Here is a 22,036-nt window from a genome sequence, read left to right as displayed (position 1 = left end):
CTAGGGTTTGGCATGAAACATTGTCAGAAGCTTTGTGGGCCTATCGCATGTCATGCCATGGAGCTATAAAAACTTCGCCATACCAGCTCGTCTATGGGCAGGAAGCCGTATTGCCTTGGGAAATTACGGCTGGATCAAGACGTGTCACGTTTCAGAATGACCTGACAGCTGAAGAATATGCAGCTCTGATGAGTGATACTATTGAGGATGCAACGGAACTTAGACTTTGGTCGTTGGAGAAGATTAAAGAGAACAAAGCCAGGGTAGCTCGTGCATACAATAAGAAGGTGAGACCAAAGGAGTTCCAAGTTGGTGATCTAGTATGGGAAGCAGTGTTGCCATTAGGAACCAAGGATAAAGCATATGGCAAGTGGTCTCCTAATTGGCACGGTCCATACAAAGTTGTCCAGGTTTTGAAGGGTAATGCATACATGTTGGAGCAGCTGGACGGCGCTAAGTTCCCAGCAGCTGTCAATGGTCAGCACCTCAAGAAATATTTCCCAAGCATGTGGGATGATGGGCAGTGAAACATGGGGGCCGATTCAGAAAATCGGCCAGTAAAATTTTTTTTTATACAAATTACAGCCGATGCGCAGACATCGACTTGAGAAATATGGATACCAGTACAGCCGATGCACGGACATCGACTTCAGAATAATAAAAAAAGCCGATGCATTGCCATCGACTCTAGACAGAACAAGCTCAATTGAGCAGGTTAACAGATCAGTTCCAAGCCAGGGCCCATGGCATTTGAGATGATTCTCTCGTTGGATTTCTTGAATCTGTGCGTTTGAAATTCAAGAATGGCGTGGACACGGATGAGATCTGTTTGACTGCACGAATAGGCAACCATTTTAGGCCTTAAAATGCGTGTTATGGTAGGAGCTGATGCTCTGCCATCGGCTCTTTGTGCAGCAACATCGTTTGACAATCGGCAAAATTAACAAGAAAGCAAAGTTAACGGGGAAATATTTTCTTCATTAATAAAGGAGATTTCTTACAAGGAAAGAGCCGATTGCTCAAGGGAGCAAGAACAAAAGAAAGGCCTGTTGGCCAATCTACTACTACCACTAGGCCTACACTAGTAGATCCTAGTCTACGGGCCATCGCTGCCCTCGTCGTCGTCGGAGCTCTCGTCGGCGCTGCTGCCGGCGGGCTCCTCGTCACTGCTCCAGCGGCCCCCTTTGGGGGCCTCGTCATCTTCATCATCGTCGTCGTCGTCGTCGTACGACCCGGCGCGGAAACGCTTCGCCGGCGGGTAATCCTCGAGGGAGTCGTCATCGTCTTCCTCCTCCTCTTCCTCGGAGGGGGTGTAATCGTCCCAGGAGAACGAATCGTCCCCGCTCTCCGATTCCAGTTCCCCATCGGCGAGGAACTGGAGTTCTTCTTCTCCGCTGGTCAAGGACTTGTCGTCCTCGGACCAGACGGAGGAGGCGTGGTCCTCCTGGTCCCACTCCTCTGGGGCGCGCTCGTCGTACGCCGCCATCTGAGCCGCCATCGGATCCCACTCTGGCGTGGGCTCGTGGGAGGAGGAGGAGGAGGAGAAGGACTGGGAGGAGAGATCCGACGAGGTGGAGGAGGAAGAAGAGGAAGACATTGCTCTGAGATTGGGGTTTCTTGGTGCCGATGGCCAGAACAGAGCAAGGGGATGAAGTGGCGAAATTGTTTGGAGCGGTTAAATAAAAGGGGATATAGTGGAGATTCAATGCCACAGCAGTTTCCGAGGAAGTGGTGCCCAAAGAAAAAAAAACAACCACGGTCAAATCACGCGGAGAAGATGAGAAGGCAAGGCATCATGATGAAGGATACTGCGATGGTTTTGCTCTGCCACGACATGACCCGACGAAGAAAAAGCAGAGTGATTTTGGAATTATCAATTCCAAAACCAGGGGGGCATGTGTTATCACCAGAATTTGACCGGATCAGAGGTGGGCCGCGATCAAGATTGGGCTTGAAGAATATACATGGAAGAAATACGTGAACCGGCCTTGTACGAGAAAGTTTGGGCTAGTTTGCCCGTGTATCTGTAAATATAGTAGGATACGTGTCGGTTAGATAGAATTTGGCTCGTGCACGGTTGGGATTATTCCCACGTTAGAAAGTCTACGGACTATAAATATGTATCTAGGGTTATTGAGAAAAACAACAATCACGTTCATCACAAACCAATCTAGGCGCATCGCCAACCCCTTTGTTTCGAGGGTTTCTTCCGGGTAAGCATCATGCTGCCTAGATCGCATCTTGCGATCTAGGCAGTACAAGTTTATTCGTTTATCATGCATTGCTCGTGCTGAAGCCTTGTTGATGGCGAGCAATGTAGTTATCATAGATGTGTTAGGGTTAGCATTGTTTTACCACGATACATGCTTTCGTCCATGCAACCCTTAGACGTCTAGCCGCCCTTACGCCTATCTTAGGTGTAAGGGCGGCACCTTGCTTGATCATTATCTAGTAGATCCGATCCATTATGATTGCTCTTTGTTCTTCAAGGATTAGTTTAATATCTGCATAGTTAGGCCTTGCAAACGGGTTGAAGGATCCAGTAGCACGTAGGGTGTAGTTTGCTAGCCCTAGACAAGATGTTCCGGGGATCAACTTCATGTTGGTTTTTAGGCCTTGTCTAGGGTTGGTTTATTATCACTGTGCGTGGCTGCCAGGCTCAATCACGAGTAGGATGTTCCGATTATGTGGTGAAAACCCTAGATCGTCGTAGGTCGTTTTAGCTATATATCGATCAAGCAGGACCACCATGTGATCGTAGACCTCATACGAACCATGGGTGGATCGGCTCCTTGAGCCAATTCACAGGACAACCTGAGAGCCGATCGAGGCTCGTATTTAATGTTTACGTGTATGCCATGCAGGAAACTAAGCGAAGCAAATCCATCACCTTCCTGATCAGGTATAGATCAGGTGGCACGCCCTTGCACCAGCATCGGGACGTGTGTACCAGAGGCTTTGCGGGCCGTCGCTCGAGGGACCAGGGCCAGCCGCAGCTCTAAGTTGTTCCCGGCTCTACGTGTTGCCCGTCGCTGCTCGCCGGTGGGTTTCTGACGCCAACAGAGGGAGTGGCCGCCATCGCCATTTTCACTCCCTCTATCTCCCTCTTCGACTCTCCCAATGAGAACCTCGTCACCAACAATGCTTGCTGCCTTATGGAAAAGGTATCCACGGAGGTAAAATTCCCCTCCAAACCATCATCCTCGACTAATGCCTTAAATATTGATGATGCCACTAGTCTCACCGTTAAACGTGAGATTATGGGTTTGGATTCTTTTCTGACTAACATGCAAGGGGATACCAAGACTCATGTTTGGGCTCTCTTGAGCCAACTTGGTGCGGCACAAGACCTTATAGAGGAGAAGGAGAGGTTGGAAAGGGAAGCGGCAAATGAGATTGCCTCTCTCAAAGAGGAGCTTGATGATGAACGAAATTTGCGCATGTCTCTTGAAGCTAGTGTCATCGTCCTTGAAGACTCCAATGAAGCTATTGTTTCTCGACTCACCAAGGATCGAGATCATTCTCTTGATTTGATTGGTGAGCTCAAAAAGAAGATGCTCTCTCTTGAGGAAGACAACAAAGAGAAAGATGATGAAGACCCCAATACTTGCCATGACGAGCTTGTTGATCAAGTAGCTTCCTTGAGGAAGCACAATGCTCTTCTCTTGGAAGTCAATGCTCTTCAAGAAGAAGCCTTGGATGAATATTACCGCTTGTGCAAAGAGAAGACCTCATGTTGCAACCATGAAGAAGAAATTGCCGCTCTTGAGACCACCAAGGCCAAGCTATTGAGTTCGAGTAGCAAGCAAGAAGAGTCTTTGGTGGAATGTCTCCGCATGAGCAAGGAGAAGGACACTTGTTGTGACCATGAGGAGGAAATAGCCGCCTTGAAGAGAAGGGAAGCCAAGCTCATGGAGGTCAATTCCATGCAAGAGGAAGCATTGAAGGAGTACTATCCTTTGAGCAAGGACCGTGTGTGTTGCACTCATGAAAGTGACATTGCCAAGATGGAGAGTGACAAGCGCTTACTCATGAAGATGAACGCTCTCCAAGAGAAAGCTTTGATGGAACACTTCCGAGTGAACAAGGCAAAGGAAGTCCAAGTGTTTGATATTTGCCACCCTCATCCGGAGCATGAAGATGAAGTCAATCGTTTGAAGGCCAAAGTTGATAGACTCCAAGTTCAAGCCAAGTACTTGGAAGGAGTCATTGAAGCTAAAGATGGAGCCAAAGAGAGCTCTTATAATGAAGGAGGAGTGGCTACCAAGCCAAAGAGAAAGAAGAATAAGAGGACCAAGAAGAAGAAGAACAAGGAGAACATGGAGATCAACCTTGAGGAGAGCGACGCTAGCTCAAGAAGGGATGGAGTACCCAACTCCGCCTCGAAGGGTTTCGCCGGCTCTAACAACCATTCTCATGTTCTTTTTGTTGATTACTATGGACATATTCGTGCTCGCTTTATTGGTCCTCAAAAGGACAATGTTGATTGGAGTATTTGGGTTCCCAAACCCCTTGTTACTAACATGCTAGGACCCATTGAAAAATGGGTACATAAATCCAAGACTTGATTCCTTGTAGAACTATGCTTCCGGTGGAGCTAAGTGGGTGGTTGATAGTGGAGCCACAAGTCATATGACCGGAAGCAAGAATATTGTTGTCGACCTCGAGCCTTCTCACTCTACCGTATCATATGGCGACAACACGTGCTCTAAGGTATTGGGTCTTGACAAGGTGGTGGTAACACCCGACATCTCACTTGTGAATGTCCTCCTTGTCGAGACCCTTGGTTACAATTTACTCTCCGTTCATCAAATTGCTCGTATGGGTCTATGCACATTCTTTGATGAACATATGGTGGTCCTCTTGTGGAGCAAGACACTCAATGTAGCTTTTGTTGGATATGTAGAGAATGGATTGTATGTTGTCGATTCCTCCGGAAAGACAACATCTTCCGCTCTTTGCCTATTCGCCAAAGGTGACAAGGGTTGGTTATGGCATCGCCGACTAGCCCATGTCAACATGAGGACTTTGCAAAGTCTCCACAAGGGTGGCCACGTTCTCGGACTAAAAGAAGATGTCTCTTTTTGCAAAGATCGTGTTTGTAGGGCTTGCGTACAAGGAAAAATGCATGGAGCTCCTCACAAGGCCAAGACTATCATCTCTACCACAAGATGCTTGGAGCTCCTACATGTTGATCTCTTCGGTCCACCGTCTCATGAAAGTCTTGGAGGAAAGAAGTATTGCCTCGTCATTGTTGATGACTATTCACGCTATTGTTGGGTATTCTTCTTCAAGTACAAGAGTGAGACTCAACGGACCATGATGGAGTTTGCCAACCAAGTTCAACGCAAGTACGACAACAAGATCCTCGCAATAAGGAGCGACAATGGAACGGAGTTCAAGAACTACACCTTGGATGACTTCCTCGGCGAAGAAGGAATCCAACACCAATACTCCACGCCATATACTCCCCAACAAAATGGGGTCGCCGAAAGGAAGAATTGAACCTTGATTGAAGCCGCTCGAACCATGATGATGGAATACAAGTCTAACTACAATTTTTGGGCGGAAGCTATCTCTACCGCATGCCACGCTACTAATCGTCTCTACTTTCGCAAAGGTCTTGAGAAGACACCATATGAGATCCTCACCGGCAACAAGCCAAATGTGTCATACTTCAAGGTCTTTGGATGCAAATGCTATGTGATTGTCAAAGACACACGCCTATCTAAGTTTGATTCAAGAGCTCAAGAAGGAATTTTCGTTGGCTATGCTACGGATTCTCACGCCTATAGGGTCTTCAACAAGTCAAGTGGGCGAGTTGTCGAATCTTGTGATGTGACATTCGATGAAGATGATAGATCTTTGGAGGAGCGAAGTGCTTCTTGTGAGAAAGGAGATGCAATTCCCCCGGATACCATAGGAAGGATGGGTGTTGGCATTCGCCGACCTCAAGAGCTACCTTCTATGAGTACCGGGGAAGGACCAAGTTCCACCCAAGTGGAGCCATCTACACCACAAGGCCAAGCTTCTTCCGTTGATCTTACAAATGCAAGTCAACCTCTACAACAACCTCAAGTTCAACCTTGACAACTACAACAACAATCAAGTCCAAGTTCACCTCAACAAGCTCAAGAACAACATTCACCGCAAGCTCATCTACCACAACAACCAACATCAAGTGACCAAGGCCAAGCTTCAAGTTCTTCTCCGAGTGGTTCGGGGATAATCTTTATGGACAATACTATTCCTAATACCCCCGAGCCATCCGGCTCTCATGATAATGAAGCCCCTTTCAACGCCAATGGAGGTCAAGGCGAGGACTTAAACTGTGATGAAGGCCAAGAGGACTCACAAGAATCTTCTCCTTTAGCCGACACTCGCCGTGAAGACCCTACTACAAGACACTTGCGTCTCAAGTCTCATTCCTTGCATAATATCATTGGTGATATAAAGAGCAAAGTAACCACCCGGAGGCAACTAGCGAACTTTTGTGAGCACCACGCCTTTGTCTCTATGGCGGAACCACTCAAAGTTAATGAAGCTCTCAAAGATCCCGATTGGTTGAATGCAATGCAAGAGGAACTCAACAACTTCAAGAGAAATGATGTATGGACTCTCATGAAGCGACCCGATCATTGCCGCAATGTTATCGGCACCAAATTGGTTTTCAAGAACAAGCAAGATGAAAGTGGCATGGTTATCCGCAACAAAGCAAGATTGGTGGCACAAGGCTATTCTCAAGTCGAAGGCGTGGACTTTGGTGAAACCTTTGCACCCGTTGCAAGGCTTGAGTCCATCCGTATCCTTTTGGCCTTTGCCTCTCATCATGGCTTTAAGCTGCAACAAATGGATGTTAAGAGTGCTTTTCTTAATGTTCCTCTAGATGAGGAAGTATATGTGAAGCAACCCCCGGGGTTCGAGGACCCCCATTTCCCGGACCATGTCTTCAAGCTCAAAAAGGCCCTATATGGACTCAAACAAACTCCTAGAGCTTGGTATGAGCATCTAAAGGAGTTGCTTGAAGACCGTGGTTTCGAAGTGGGGAAAATTGATCCCACTCTTTTTACTAAGAAAGTCAATGGGGAGCTTTTCGTATGCTAACTCTATGTAGATGACATCATATTTGGCTCGACTAACACAAAATTCAATGATGAGTTTGCTATGTTGATGACAAATAGGTTTGAGATGTCCATGATGGGTGAACTCAAGTACTTTCTTGGGTTCGAGATCAAGCAAATGCGACAAGGCACCTTCATCAATCAAGAAAAGTACCTCCAAGACATGCTTAAGCGCTTTGATATGAAGGACGCCAAAGGCATTGGAACTCCGATGCATCTCAAGTGTCAACTCTCTCTTGACGAGACCGGCAAGGCGGTGGATCCCAAGCTCTACTGTTCGATGATAGGTTCGCTTCTTTACCTTTGTGCCTCCCGCCCAGATATAATGTTAAGCATTGGTATTTGTGCACGGTTTCAAGCAAGCCCGAAGGAAATCCACCTAGTGGCGGTCAAAAGGATCTTTTGATATTTAGTTGATACCCCACACTTCGGATTATGGTACCCAAGGGACACGGACTTTGCTTTGATTGGTTTCACCGACTCCGATTGGGCGGGCGACAAGGTTGATAGGAAGTCTACATCTGGAGCTTGTCACTTTTTTGAAGATCTTTGGTGTGTTGGTCCTCGAAGAAGCAAAATTGTGTCTCCATATCCACCGCGGAAGCCGAGTATATTGCCGCGGCGAGTAGTTGTGCTCAAATCTTGTGGATGAGGTAAACCTTGCGGGTTATGGACTCGAGTATAGAAAGGTGCCTCTTTTGTGTGACAATGAGTGCGCAATCAAGATTGCCTACAATCCGGTTCTCCATGGCAAGACGAAGCACATTGAGATACGGAACCACTTCATCCGAGATCACATTGCTCGCGGAGATATTGTACTATCCTACATTGGTACCAAGGAGCAATTGGCGGACATCTTCACGAAGCCCTTGGATGAGAAGCGTTTCATTGAGTTGAGGCATGAGCTAAATATCATTGATCCATCGAACTTTGCTTGACCGTCGTGCGCACATACCACTCCTAACCTTTATATCTAGATGAAAGGCACGCATGAACATAGGGGGAGTGCGGTTTAAATCCATTGAGCTATCCCTCCCCCATAATGCATAAAGAAATCCAAAACATATGCTATTTGTCAAATAAGTGACTTATGAGCTTCATGTTGAGTTGTAGTCCGTGAGTCCTAGATACATCTACGCGACCTCACACTACTACACTCTTACACGGTGGCTTCGGCCACCAACTTCCTCTTTGAGGGGTTTTTCGGTTCTTTGTGTTTCTTTGTGACCTTTCTTTTTGTCCTTCTTCTTTGCTACCTTTTTTTTGAGAACCTCATCAAGCTTGTTTTCCTTTTTGGTTCTTGCAAGCTTGGTTGTATGTTCTTTTTCTCCATCCTTCTAGTTTCTTTACCCTCCTTTTTGGTGTTCTGATGCCAAAGGGGGAGAAGTTCCTATGTGGATGGGGACCTTTGTTGTTTGTAGCCTTTTGGTTCTAGTTGCTTATCTTTTCTTATGGCTACATCAACAACCCTATGGAGGCATCTTATGGTGAGTTTGGGTATTCTCAAGGCTATGGTATGATAACTTCACCCAAATCTCCTTGCATGATCTTATGTTGCCTCCATATTGTGCATATGCTACTTGAACATGTCATTTATCCATGTTGCATATGTGTTTGGTTTGTAGAAACTAGGGGGAGTGATGTCTCTAGAACATGTGTATTTGTATTCAAATACATATTCATGATATGCACATGTGTAGGGGGAGCTCCGTCGAGTTTTTGCAAATCTAAGTATCTCATCATAATATCATATGTTATTGTAAAGTCTTGTGTTGTCATCAAACACCAAAAAGGGGGAGATTGTAAGAGCAAAGTTTAAACCCCAAGTTTTGTGTGTTTGATGACAACACTTGAGTAATCTCACCGTGTGCCTTGAGTATCATTGTTAGATTTGAAAGTGCACGGTGACCTCGCTGGACACGTCAAGATCGGAAGACTGAAGCGTAGTTGATAGGTTTTCTGGTTTTGTGTGTGTATCGCGAGGTGACATGGCTGGAGAGAAAAAGGGGAGAAAACCAGTTTTAGCCAGGCCGGTACTACCGGTACCTGTAGCGGTAGTACCTCTACCCCTATAGGTACCGCCCACAATACCGCTCTGAGTTATGCGCTGAAATTGTCCCAGAATACGAGTTGTGGTACCTCTGCAGTACCTGGAGCGGTAGTACCGCTCACGAGCGGTAGTACCACCCACAGTATCGCCCAGGTACCGTAACTAGTTACGGCTGTACCGCTCTGGTACCGCTCCGGTACTGCTTCGAGTCCAGTAAGGTTTGGACCCTGTTGCGGTACCTCGAGCGGTAGTACCGCTCTGCGTCCACATGGACCAGATCTGGGGAATTCGAACTCAGAGCGGTAGTACCGCTTACCCAAAGCGGTAGTACCGCTTAGGCAAAAACTGAACATAACGGTTGGATTTGGAGGAGCCTATTTAAGGGCTCCTTCTTCCCCAACACGATTTTATCTCTTCCCTCTCTCTCTCCTCCATTGTTGCTGAGCTTAATCCTTGAGGATCTCCCCAACCATCCAACCAATCTTGCCCAAACTTTGAGGAGTGGTGGAGGAGACCACGATCTATAGTTCTACCAAGGGAGATTTCACCAATACAAGCTATTCCTTAGTGGATCTTGGTGGTAGGGTTCCTATGGTGGGACATTGGAGATGTGCAGCTATGGAGGCTAGCTTGGTGATGTACTAGCTCCATAGGGTGTTGGGAGCATCCTTGTGTGTGGAGCTCGCCCTAACCTTGTGAAGGAATCACCGCCTCAATCGGTGCCTTAGTGGAAGAGGGAGAGCACCTTCGTGCAGCTCTCTCGAGGAAGAAGGCGAGGCCTTCCTTCGTGGTGTGGCCGTCTAGTCTCTTGTGTGAGACTAGCACCTCCTCAACGCAGACGTACTTCCTATTGTGGAAGGAACTGCGGGAAACAAACCTCGCCTCGTCTCCGTGCCCCCGGTTGTCTCGCTCCTTACTCTTACTATCTTGTTGATTCCTTTACTTGTTGCACTTGTCCTAGGATCATTGTAGGATCACCGCTATCGCTAAAGTTCTCACCTTTACCTTCCGTTGCACTAAAAATTGAAAAAAGACTAAAACTTGCTGTAGCGCAATTCACCCCCCTCTTGTTCGCTACGATCCATTCACCTGCTACGATTATATCCTTAAGAAGTCACATAATGAAATTTAGAGAATTTGATAATGAAAATGTTGCTCAAGCTTGGGAAAGAATGAAATCTTTGGTAAATAATTGTGCCACTCATGGACTAACTACTTGGATGATCATCCAAACTTTTTATGAAGAAAATGAAGTTTTGTTCAAGAAACCTTCTGGATTCAGCTGCTGGAGGTACCTTTATGTCCATTACTTTGGGGGCTTCAACAAAACTCCTTGATGATATGATGATAAATTATTCTGAATGGCACACCGAGAGGGCTCCACAAGGTAAGAAGGTAAATTCTGTTGAACAAACCTCCTCCTTGAGTGATAAGATTGATACCATTATGTCTATGCTTGTTAATGGTAAAGCACATGTTTATCCAAATAATATTCTGTTAGCTTCTTTGGTTGCTCAAGAAGAGCATGTTGATGTGAACTTCAGTAAAAGCAATAATTTTAACAATAATGCTTATAAGAATAATTTTGGTAGTAACATTTATAGGCCATATCCTTCTAATAATGGTAATGCTTATGGAAATTCTTATGGTAATTCCTACAACAACAATAGAAGTGCACCCTCTAATCTTGAATTCGTGCTTAAGAACTTTATTAGTAAACAAACTACTTTTAATAAATATGTTGAGGAGAAGTTTGGAAAAATTGTTGTTCTTTCTTGTAAAGTTGATAGATTTGCTCTGGATGTTGAGTTTCTTAAATTAAAGGTTATGCCTCATGATGTTAAAGAAATCAAAGCTCTGAATGCCATTCAAGTTAGAATTGATGACCATATTAGGATGTTGGCGGAATTGCATGCTAGGTTAAAAAGAGAAGATGAAATTGCTAGAAATAATAATATGACTAAAATTTGTACCATTACCGCCATCAGTAGTGCTGAAGTCTCAAATGCTAGCAAACCTCCTATTATTAATGGTAAAATAATTGGTGTAGGATAAATCCCCACTCCTTCAACAAAATTGCTTAGAACCACTGAAATTGTTTCTGATACGAGTGCTGAAATTTTTCGAAGTATGGGAGACAGTAGTCCTTTTATCTTTGATAATAATGACTTTGATTTTGATGATTGCAATATATCTGAAGTAATTAAGTTCTTTCAAAAGCTTGATAGAAGTCCTAATGCTAGTGCTATAAATATGGCTTTTACAAAACATATTACAAATGCTCTCATGCAAATTAGAGAAAATAAATTAAAATATGAAGCTTCTATTCCTAGGAAGTTAGTAGATGGTTGGGAGCCCATAATTAAGATGAGATTAAATGATTTTGATTGCAATGCTTTATGTGATCTTGGTGCGAGCAACTCTGTCATGCCTAGAAAAATCTATGATATGCTTCATTTGCCACCGTTGGAACAATGTTATTTGGATGTTCATCTTGCTGATATTGCTAAAAAAAACCTTCGGGGATAATTAATAACGTTCTTATTATGGTTAATAATAACTTTGTACCTATTGATTTTTTTGTTTTGGATATCGAATGCAATGCTTCTTGTCCTATTATTTTGGGAAGACCTTTTCTTATAACTATTGGTGATGCTATTGATATGAGAGATGGAATTATTAAATATCAATTCCCACTGAAGAAAAGTATGGGACACTTCCCGAGAAAAATAAAGAAGTCACCTTTTGCTTCTATTATTAGGACAAGTTATGATGTTGATACTTCTTCACTTGAAAATACTTGATGCTAGCTCTTTTTCTGCGCTTAGCTGAAAGGCGTTAAAGCAAAGCACTCTTGGGAGATAACCCATGTTTTATTTCTTTTTTTTTGTTTAGTCTTGGAAGTTTTTACCTCTGTAATAACCTCTCCTTATCATTTTTATTTCGTTTTTGTGCCAAGAATAGCCTCTAATACGAAGAAAGTATGATTTGGGGAAGTTGTTGTCCTGAAAAAGATTCTGTGATGTTACCAAACAAATTTGTATTCCAAGACAGAGGATTTGAGCATATGCCCCAGGTTATTATCCAACTTTCGTTAGTTTTGCACTTTTCGATTTGAGCAACAGAGGATTTTTGATAAAATGATCTTTACCTGCTGTTCTGTTTTGACAGATTTCTGCCACTATTTTCATTTGCCTCTTAATATCTTTATTTTTTTTTTTGAGAGAAAGAGCTTTTTGAAGAAGTTGCTACATTAGCTAATATTTTAATGGATGTTTGATATATGTTAGAACTGAACCAAGTGGATTTGCTATTTTGATTCCACTAATGCTGCTAATAAGAATTGTGTGAAGTTTTGTATGAAGAAAGTTTTCAAGTGTAGGGAGAGAAAAATAATGCGATGAAATGAAGTATGGACAAAAGCTCAAGCTTGGGGATGCCCATGTCACGCCAAGAAATATCCAAGAGGTACAAGCGTCAAAGCTTGGGGATGCCCAATGCATTTCCTTCTTCATCAACAAAGTATCAAGTCATCTTTCTAGACGCTATATTTTTATTGCTTCATATGCTATGTGTTGTTCTTGGAGCGTCTTTATTTTTGTTTTTAGTTTGTTTGCTTGCTGCCGCATATGGTTGGATCCCAGCATATTTGTTTTTTGAATGACACACTTCGTTTTAATTGCATAGAACACTCTAGTTTTCTCTCCTTTTTGTTCTGCGAGTGTTCTCTTTTGCTAGTACTACGTTTAGCTCTTGGTTTGCCACTCGTATTTTTTCCAGAGCTTGTTGGGGGGATAACCCCCGGTATGCCAAAGGCATGCCAAACCGGATGGTTTGAGCCATCGAGATACCGGTTTAATATTCTTACCGGAAACAAGGTAGGAGTTTGGGCTAAGTGAAGCTAAGCCGGTATCCCCAAGGGGGTATGCCGGAACCCGGTAAAGAAGATACCGGAGAGAAGGGCCTATCGGCAGGACTGGTCAAAGATTCTCTTCAGAGCAAGAAGACAGGGATGAGCTAAGCAAAGCGGCTTTAATCAGAGCCCTGGCGCCAAAGAGAGAGATGACGCTGAAAGAAGCCGGAGGACGTCAGCGTCCCTGATTAAAGAAGACTCCGGCGTCATCTGTGATTAAAGTAGCTTTGTAAAGTAGTTTGTCCAGTCAAAGATGCCATTAGGGTTTCTTGTTCTGTAAGCCACCCTCTCCCCTATATAAGGAGAGGGGGTACTGCCTCATACAGGCGCGTGTCCACAGAGGAGATTAGACGATAGAACTTGTATTCAGGCACTTGTAACCATGTTGAGATCAATGAAGCAAGCGATCTAGTGAAGAGTTCTTCCTCTTGTCTCTCTTCTTGCATACCGGCCTTTGGTTGTGTTCTTGAGGAAAGCATCCGGAAGTTCATCCCATCTAGTCGCAAACCCTCCCCCGAATCCTCTAGCGTCCATTCGGCCCCAATCTAAGCCATCCTATGGCATCTGCTCGTTCGCCACGACGACAGTTGGCGCCCACCGTGGGGCATGAAGTGGCGCTTGAAGGAGTTCACATTCGGGCGGGCATCCTCGAGGTCTCCGGCGAGCGTACGGTGTCCGCGCTCGTGCAGCGCATCTACGCCATGGACTTCATCAACGACAACGCGGGCTGCTTCGCCAACGGCGGCATCTTCCCCAAGAACGGCCGCATCATCGAGTTTGGCAGCCACCGCGTCTACTTCGGCACCGTCCCTGTGCACCAGCGCCTCTCGCCGGTGCTGGTGGCACCGGACCCGCCAAGATGGCTCTGTGCTGGCCGCGCCGCCGGCAGCGTCGAGGTAATGATGACCGGCGTGGTTGGTGCAGGAAAATAAGCTATGGGTGAAGGTGCTGGTCGTGCGGCCTCGACCCGTGCGGCCAAGCCACCGCTGGAGCGCGACGCAGGCGCAGCGGGAGCGTCATCCGCGCCACCGGAAACACCGCTCCAAGCGGCGATGAACGTCCTCGCCACCCCCATCGCGCAGAACATCGACCCGGCAGCGGCTCAGGCGGAGCTGGAGGCGCAGCGCCAGAAGGTGCTCGAGAGCGGCAAGGACATCGTCCGGGCGCAGCGGGAGCTGAACCTAACCCTCCGTGAGTATAACGCTGCCCATGGCTTTGCTTCTGTTAGCGCGCATGCTGCTAGGATACCGGAGAACCGGCTAAAAGCTCGCAACCTAGATCAGGATTTGCGCAAAGAAATTCTTGCCGGCAAAAGTACCTCTGCATCTGTTAGCATCGTGGAAAAACCTAAGTACAGCAGCCCGGATAAAACTATAAAAGCTGCTAAAGCTGCAGTAGAGCTATGTGAATCGCTTTCCGGAGATGCTTTGGCAAAACAGCAAGAGCGTGTTAGAGAGCTGCTAGAAACTATTGAGCAGCAGAATGCTGAGCAACTGGCTAAGCTGAACAAGGCCGCGGCCTCAAAATCCGCGCGTTCAACAAAGAATGCCGGAAGCAAGTCTCATGGGCAGGCATCGTCCCCCCATCCAGATAGAAGAAGAGAAAAAGAGATGAACGCACGGCAGATGACTGTGTACGATCCGGTTCTTGCCGGAAAACAACAAGCCGGGCAACATGATGCCGGTAGAAAAAGCCAAGGGGCAGAACGAGGTTACAGCAGAGGAGGCTATGCCGGAAACAATCATGCCGGTAGACATGAGACCGGGCAAAATTATCGAGCTGCAAGGGCAGCGTATGAGGAGATGCCACCACCAAGGTACCGGCAGGCAAGAGCCGCGGAACCGGAAAGATACGGAGAGGGAGATTCTGAAGTAGAGCGAACAAGAGTCTACCGGAACCCCTTGGGAGATCGCCTGGGGGAAAGATGTTTGCCAGACCAGGATGCGAGGCACAGGCTGGACAGAGTACATCTTTCCGAAATGATCGAATCTGAGGGTCCTCCTGGCCCGAAATGTTTTGGCCCACGGATCATGGGAGAGGAGCCACCGGTACGCAATTTCCAGCTGCCTCGAGACACAAAAACATATGATGGCACGACCAAGCCGGAAGATTGGCTGGCGGACTATGTCACAGCTATTTATGTAGCTGGTGGTGGAGTAAACCGGCGTTGGGCGGTGAGAATCATACCGTCCTACCTGGTAGGCCCTGCACGGATTTGGCTTAACAACTTGCCGGTAGGAAGCATCAACGGATGGCTGGACTTTGAGGAAGCCTTCATGAACAACTTCAGTAGCACTTACAAGAGGCCAAACCGGCCCCAGCAGCTCGCTTTATGCCAGCAACGTGCCAGAGAAACAGACAGAGATTATCTTACCCGGTGGAACTCAACAAGAAACACGTGTGAAGGGGTGATTGAAGCACAAGCCATTGCTTGGTTCAGTCAAGGATGCCGGAGAGGATCACCGCTGTGGCAAAAGCTGCAGAGAAGCATGCCAGCAACCTTGGCAGAGATGATACGTGTGGCGGATAGCTATGCATTGGGAGACCCATTGCAACCGGCGGTACAAGCCGAAATTTGAGCAAATGGGCAGGAACAATACCGGGACAACCGGAACAACAAGAGAAGGGAAGATTTCCCGGATCGAAGGTACGCTCCGCAGCACGTTGCTGCCGTGCAAGAAAATTATGATGCCGGCGGCAGCCAAAGGAAAAAACCCGGATCGCAGCCATGGGCGGGTCCAAAAAAGCAGTGGGTCGAAAAGAAACCCTGGGGCCAGAAAAAGAACTGGCAGGAACCCGTAAAATACACCATGGAAGCCGCCATGGATCAACCTTGCCGGTGGCACACGCCAAACCCGGATCACCCGTCAAACCACCTGACGAAGGATTGTTCTTGGACCAAGTACTTGATGCAAAAGGGAGCGGTAAAGGACGCGCAGGCACAAGGGTGCTCAACAGTGTTGCCACCATCGCAAGATATGCTGCGTCAACAACAACTACCACCACCACCACCACTCACCGGAGCAAATGCTTTACCGGTACAGCAGCAGCCAAATAGGCAGCAGTACCAGCAAGTTAACCGGGTGGAGCAAAACGATGATCAACCACCTCCACCGGCACCTTTAGGCCGGAATGTTTACGAGGGCCCGCATATGTGCTGTGTTGTCTTTGTCACTGAGCCAACAGACAGGCAAAGTGTGCATCGCCGCTCCATGGAGGTCAATGCCGTGATGCCGGCAGTTCCCAGATACATCTTTGTGGTCAGGATCGGGGAAATTACCTGGTCATTTAAGGATCACCCCAAAATCATGCCGAATCCGGGTGGATATGCTCTTGTTGTGGACCCAATCATGAAAGGGCCGCAAACTCAAGTAAAATTCAGCAAGGTGCTGATAGACAACGGCAGCAGCATAAACATCATGTACAAGCACACCATGCTTACGCTGGGCATAACAGAAAACATGCTTCAGCCCACGCGTACAACGTTTCACGGAATCGTTCCGGGCTTGTCCTGTGCTCCGGTAGGAAAAGTTCGGGTGGATGTAGCGTTTGGAGGACGTGACAATTGCCGGGTTGAAAATGTTGAATTTGAGGTGGTAGACCTAGACAGTCCTTACCATGCGCTGCTGGGAAGACCAGCGTTGGCAGCTTTTATGGCTCAACTCATACAGCTTACCTCAAGATGAAGATGCCGGCACCTCGTGGACCCTTGACTGTGGTGGGGAACTATAAAGTCTCACTGGAAACTGCATCTGCCGGATCAAACCTAGTGGAATCGCTGGTGATCGCGAAGGAAAAAAGAAGAATGCAAACTGCGGTTGCGCTGGCTCAATCCTCACAGTTGAGTTTAGCGGCAATGAGTGGAAGCTTGGGCTCACCGGCATTCAAGCCGACAAATGAAACAAAGGACATTGTGCTGGATCCGGCTTACCCAGAGCACACCATTCGCATCGGTGCCAGACTTGATCAAGCATAGGAAAGCGCACTCGTCAGCTTCCTCCGTGAGAATCGGAATATCTTTGCCTGGTCAACTGACGACTTGGTGGGTGTTCCGAGGGAGCTGGCTGAGCACTCCTTGAATGTCCGGAAAGATGCCAAGCCGGTGCGGCAACCCTTGCGCCGTTTCGCTGAAGATAGGAGGAAGATTATTGGAGAAGAGGTAACCAAACTGCTTGTTGCCGGGTTCATTGTGGAGGTCACGCACACAGAGTGGCTGGCCAATCCGGTAATGGTCGAAAAGAAAAAAGATGAGAACCTGGAGGCAAAAGCTCCAAAGGTGTGGCGCATGTGCATCGACTACACCAACCTAAACAAGGCTTGCCCAAGAGATCCTTTTCCTTTGCCACGGATCGATCAAGTGATTGATTCAACTGCTGGGTGTGAATTGTTGTCCTTCCTGGATGCGTATTCCGGTTTCCACCAAATTCCCTTGAAAAAGGAAGATCAAATAAAAACTGCGTTCATCACCCCGCACGGGGCTTATTGCTATGTCACTATGCCTTTTGGTTTGCGCAACGCTGGTGCAACGTACCAGCGCTGTATGCAAAAATGCTTGTTTGATCAAATCGGAAAGAATGTGCAAGTCTATGTAGACAACATTGTGATAAAAACTAAGGTAAAGAACACCTTAATCGATGACATCCGGCAAACATTCGATAACCTAAGACGGTTCCGGATGAAGCTTAATCTGGCAAAATGTACTTTCGGTGTCCCTGCCGGCAAGTTGCTCGGTTTCCTTGTGTCAAGCCGGGGCATTGAGGTCAATCCGGTAAAAATCCGGGCAATAGAAAGAATGACTATCCCACGAGAGCTAAAAGATGTGCAAAAATTTACCGGAAGCTTGGCATCGCTAAGCCGGTTCGTGAGCAGATTGGGAGAAAAAGCTCTGCCACTCTATGCTCTAATGAAAAAATCTGACAAGTTCGTCTGGATCCCTCAGGCAGACGCAGCGTTTAAAGAACTGAAAACAATGCTGGCCACAGCACCTATACTAGCTTCACCTCTAGAAAGAGAGCCTATGCTATTATACATAGCAGCAACAAACCGGGTTGTGAGCGTAGTAGTTATGGTTGAAAGAGAAGAGGAAGGAAAAACCGTCCAGAGGCCGGTATACTACCTGAGCGAGGTGCTCTCCCTCTCAAAACAAAACTACCCTCATTTCCAAAAGATGACTTATGGCGTGTACATGGCCGCCACAAAACTCAAGCATTACTTTGAAGAACATCCTATGAAGGTGGTGAGTGAAGCACCAATTTCCGATATCATGTGCAACAAGGACGCTAGCGGAAGGATTGCAAAATGGGCAATCCAAATATCACCATATGTGCCAGCGTACGAAAGAAGAGATGCCATAAAATCACAGGCTTTGGCTGATTTCCTCGTCGATTGGAAAGAGATGCAATACAAACCGCCAGACCAGAGGATAGAATACTGGAAAATGCACTTTGATGGATCCAAACTCAAAGAGGGTCTAGGTGCCGGTGTGGTGCTCACCTCACCAAAATCATCTTCGGTATGTTTTGCAAGTACACTTCAGGGCATCGAACAATGTCGCTGAATACGAAGCTTTGATCCATGGGCTTAAGGTCGCAAAAGAAATCGGTGCACACCGGATCATTTGCTATGGAGATTCAGATCTTGTGGTACAGCAGTGTTCCGGGGATTGGGATGCGAAAGATGCCAACATGGCCTCGTACCGGTTTCACGTGCAAAAGATTGCCGGATTCTTCGAAGGGTGTGAGTTTCACCACGTGCCGCGCGCAGAAAATGAAGCCGCGGATGCTTTGTCCAAGCTGGGCTCATCTAGGCAAGAAATCCCTCCCGGAATAGCTTTGGCTCACTTAAGAGTACCATCGATCAAACCAAGCCCAGAGTCGGAATCAATTTTCGTACCGGAGTCACATGTAGTACCCATGGATATTGATGAAGGAAACCCAGGGACTGCACCGGTAAACTCGGGGACTGCTCCGGCAAGCTCGGGGACTGCTGTAACCATACCGGAAGAAACGATGCTGGTAGATAGCATGGAGATAGATGCACCGGTGTTTTTAGTTCGAGAGACACCGTCGTGGGTTAAACCTATTAAGGAATTCCTGATCAACGGCACCTTGCCGGATGACAAAAATGAATCAAGGAGAATACAAAGAAGGTCCAAAGCATATACATTCATCAATGGTGAGGTGTACAAGAGAAGCGTTACCGGTGTCCTTCAAAGATGTGTGGAACCGGAAGAAGGGAAAGAAATGCTTGAGGAGATTCACCAAGGAGAATGTGGGCATCATGCTTCATCAAGGGCGCTGGTAGCAAAAGTATTCCGGCATGGGTTTTATTGGCCCACTGCTTTGGAAAACGCTGAGGATTTGGTAAGAAAATGCAACGGGTGCCAGAGGTACGCCAAGCAAAATCATACCCCAGCGTCCGGTTTAAAAACAATACCATTAACATGGCCGTTTGCCGTTTGGTGCCTCGATATGGTTGGCCCATTCAAAACTGCAAGGAGCAGCATGACTCACATCTTGGTTATGGTGGATAAATTCACCAAATGGCTAGAAGTGAAACCTATCGCAAAATGTGATGGGCGCACAGCGGTGAAGTTCTTAAAAGATGTCATTTTGCGGTATGGATACCCGCACAGCATCATCACTGACAATGGAACCAACTTTGCTCAAGGTGAGTTCAAAAGGTTCTGTGAGGACAACAACATCCGGTTGGATTTGTGCTCAGTGGCACACCCACAAGGCAATGGCCAAGTGGAAAGAATGAACGCTTTGGTACTTTCCGGTATCAAGCCAAGACTCATTGATGCGGTGGAAAAATCGCCGGGATGTTGGCTCGATGAGCTACCATCCGTACTGTGGAGTATAAGAACAACTCCAAACCGGTCTACCGGATACACTCCGTTCTTCATGGTTTATGGAGCAGAAGCGGTCATACCAACTGACATCATTCATGATTCACCAAGGGTACAGCTCTATACTGAGCAAGAGGTCAAAGAGGCCAGAGAAAATGATGTGGACTTGCTAGAAGAAGCAAGAGAGCTGGCTTTGGCAAGAACAGCCATTTACCAGCAAAACCTCAGACGCTATCATAGCCGGAAGGTTAACCCGAGAGTTTTCCGGGAAGGAGATCTGGTGCTACGCCTAGTGCAGCGCACTGAAGGACGGCATAAGCTCTTACCGCCATGGTAAGGTCCCTTCATTGTAAGCAAGGTGCTTCACAATGATGCATACTACTTGATCGATGCACAGGAGTGGAAAAAAGGAAAGGCGGACAGGTCCGGAGAGGAGAGCAAGCGTCCATGGAATGTAGCTCTATTACATCCTTTCTACTCTTGAAGTTGTGGTGTAAGAAGTTCCTTTTTGTACCTTAATTGCTATGAATAAAAGATGTCGGAACCTTGAATGAATCTCGGGGACTACCCCAACTTAAGTTGCATGTAACTTGTTTATTTTTTCAGTTTACCGGTTGCTTATTGAACGTTTTTTCTTTCCGGTTTAGTAGTGTGCTAAATCCTACCGGAGTCTTCGACTCTGCTGCTGTCCGCAACCCGGCTTCATGGCAAGCAAGATAAACCGGTAGGGGATAAGCACATGAACTGCGAAGAGGGAGAGCAGGAAAGAACAATCCGAAAAATTTAACTAACCCCGGCTAAACCGGTTTTTTGCAAAATTTCGAAGTTATTTTTAAGTTCAAGAAAATGCTTGTTTGGTGAAAGAACCTTGCGCTCATACGCCAAAGAACGCCCAGAGAAGGCAGGCAGAGCCAAGGCAAAAGAACCAAGTGTGCATCGAATTGGATGCGGAAACAATTTGGAAATCTTTGCAGTGCAGGATAAAAGCAAAACCAAAAGCAAATATGCTAAGACAAACTTAAGATAATTAGCTACCGGTATAACTTACCGGCATAAAATGTTGTGCGGCAACCAAAAGCGGACTTAAAGTTTTTACATCATAAGCCCCGGCATACCGGGGCACAATTTAACAGGACATTGTTTTAAGACACGCAGGACTAAACAGCATGACACAGGTAAATCTTCAGGCAGGTAGATAATCAGGCAGCGGGGAATTCAGGAGGGGCATCGCCAGCACCAGCGTCGCCCAGAGGCTCCTCCTCGGCTTCATCCTCCTCCTCGTCGAGATAATCTTTGACGTCAGGAGGGGGAGGTATGAAGGTGCGCATGTCGGCGTACTCCGCGATGTGGTACGCGCGATCCTGCCGCTTAGCGGTGAGAATCGGATCCAGATCGGTTTCCGCGCCTTCGCGCACTCCGGTGAGGGCATCCAGGTTCAGCTCCGGGTACCAGGAGCAAGCAACGCGGAGGGCAAAGTCTGCTCCGGCGCGGGCAGCAGAGCACTGCCACTCACGGATCCTCTTGCCGGCGCCGTTGAGACGGTCGCTGATGAGTGAGAAAGTATCCGGCACCTCCTAGCCAGGCCACAGAGTCCTGAAGAGCTGGGTAGCTACATCAGGAATATCAGATAAGTTGCGATCTATGGCGCGCATGTGAGACACCCGCGCGTTCAGCGCGACCAGATGGTCATAGGGGGTCCATGGCACGGCAAGATTCGCTTGGCCCTGGGCAGTGCGGCGCTCGTCAACTTTCTTGACAGCATACTTCTGAGAATCCGGAAAGAGGCCTGTGCAAAAAAAAAAAGGGCTAAGGAGAGATACCAAAAAGAAAATGCGATCGGAAGAAAAAAGGCTTGTGGGCAGTAGTCAGAAAGCGCAAAGGGAAAGGACTTACGATAGGCAAGTGTGTCGGTTTGCAACACCAGCCTGTTGCACTCCTTCTGCTCCTCCTCCAGCCGCGCAGCTTTCCCCTCGGCAGCCTTCTGGGCTTTGGCCAGTTCCTCCAGCTCAGCTAGCAACACCGAGTTGGCGTTGCCGGCATCTTCAAGAGCTTCATTCATCTTGGCCGCTGCATCAGTTTCGGCAGCTTTGAGGGCCTTAGCA

The sequence above is a fragment of the Lolium perenne genome, chromosome 1, assembly GCF_019359855.2.
Source record: "Lolium perenne isolate Kyuss_39 chromosome 1, Kyuss_2.0, whole genome shotgun sequence".
Taxonomy (NCBI): Eukaryota; Viridiplantae; Streptophyta; class Magnoliopsida; order Poales; family Poaceae; genus Lolium; species Lolium perenne.
Note: the sequence above shows the minus strand (reverse complement) of the source record.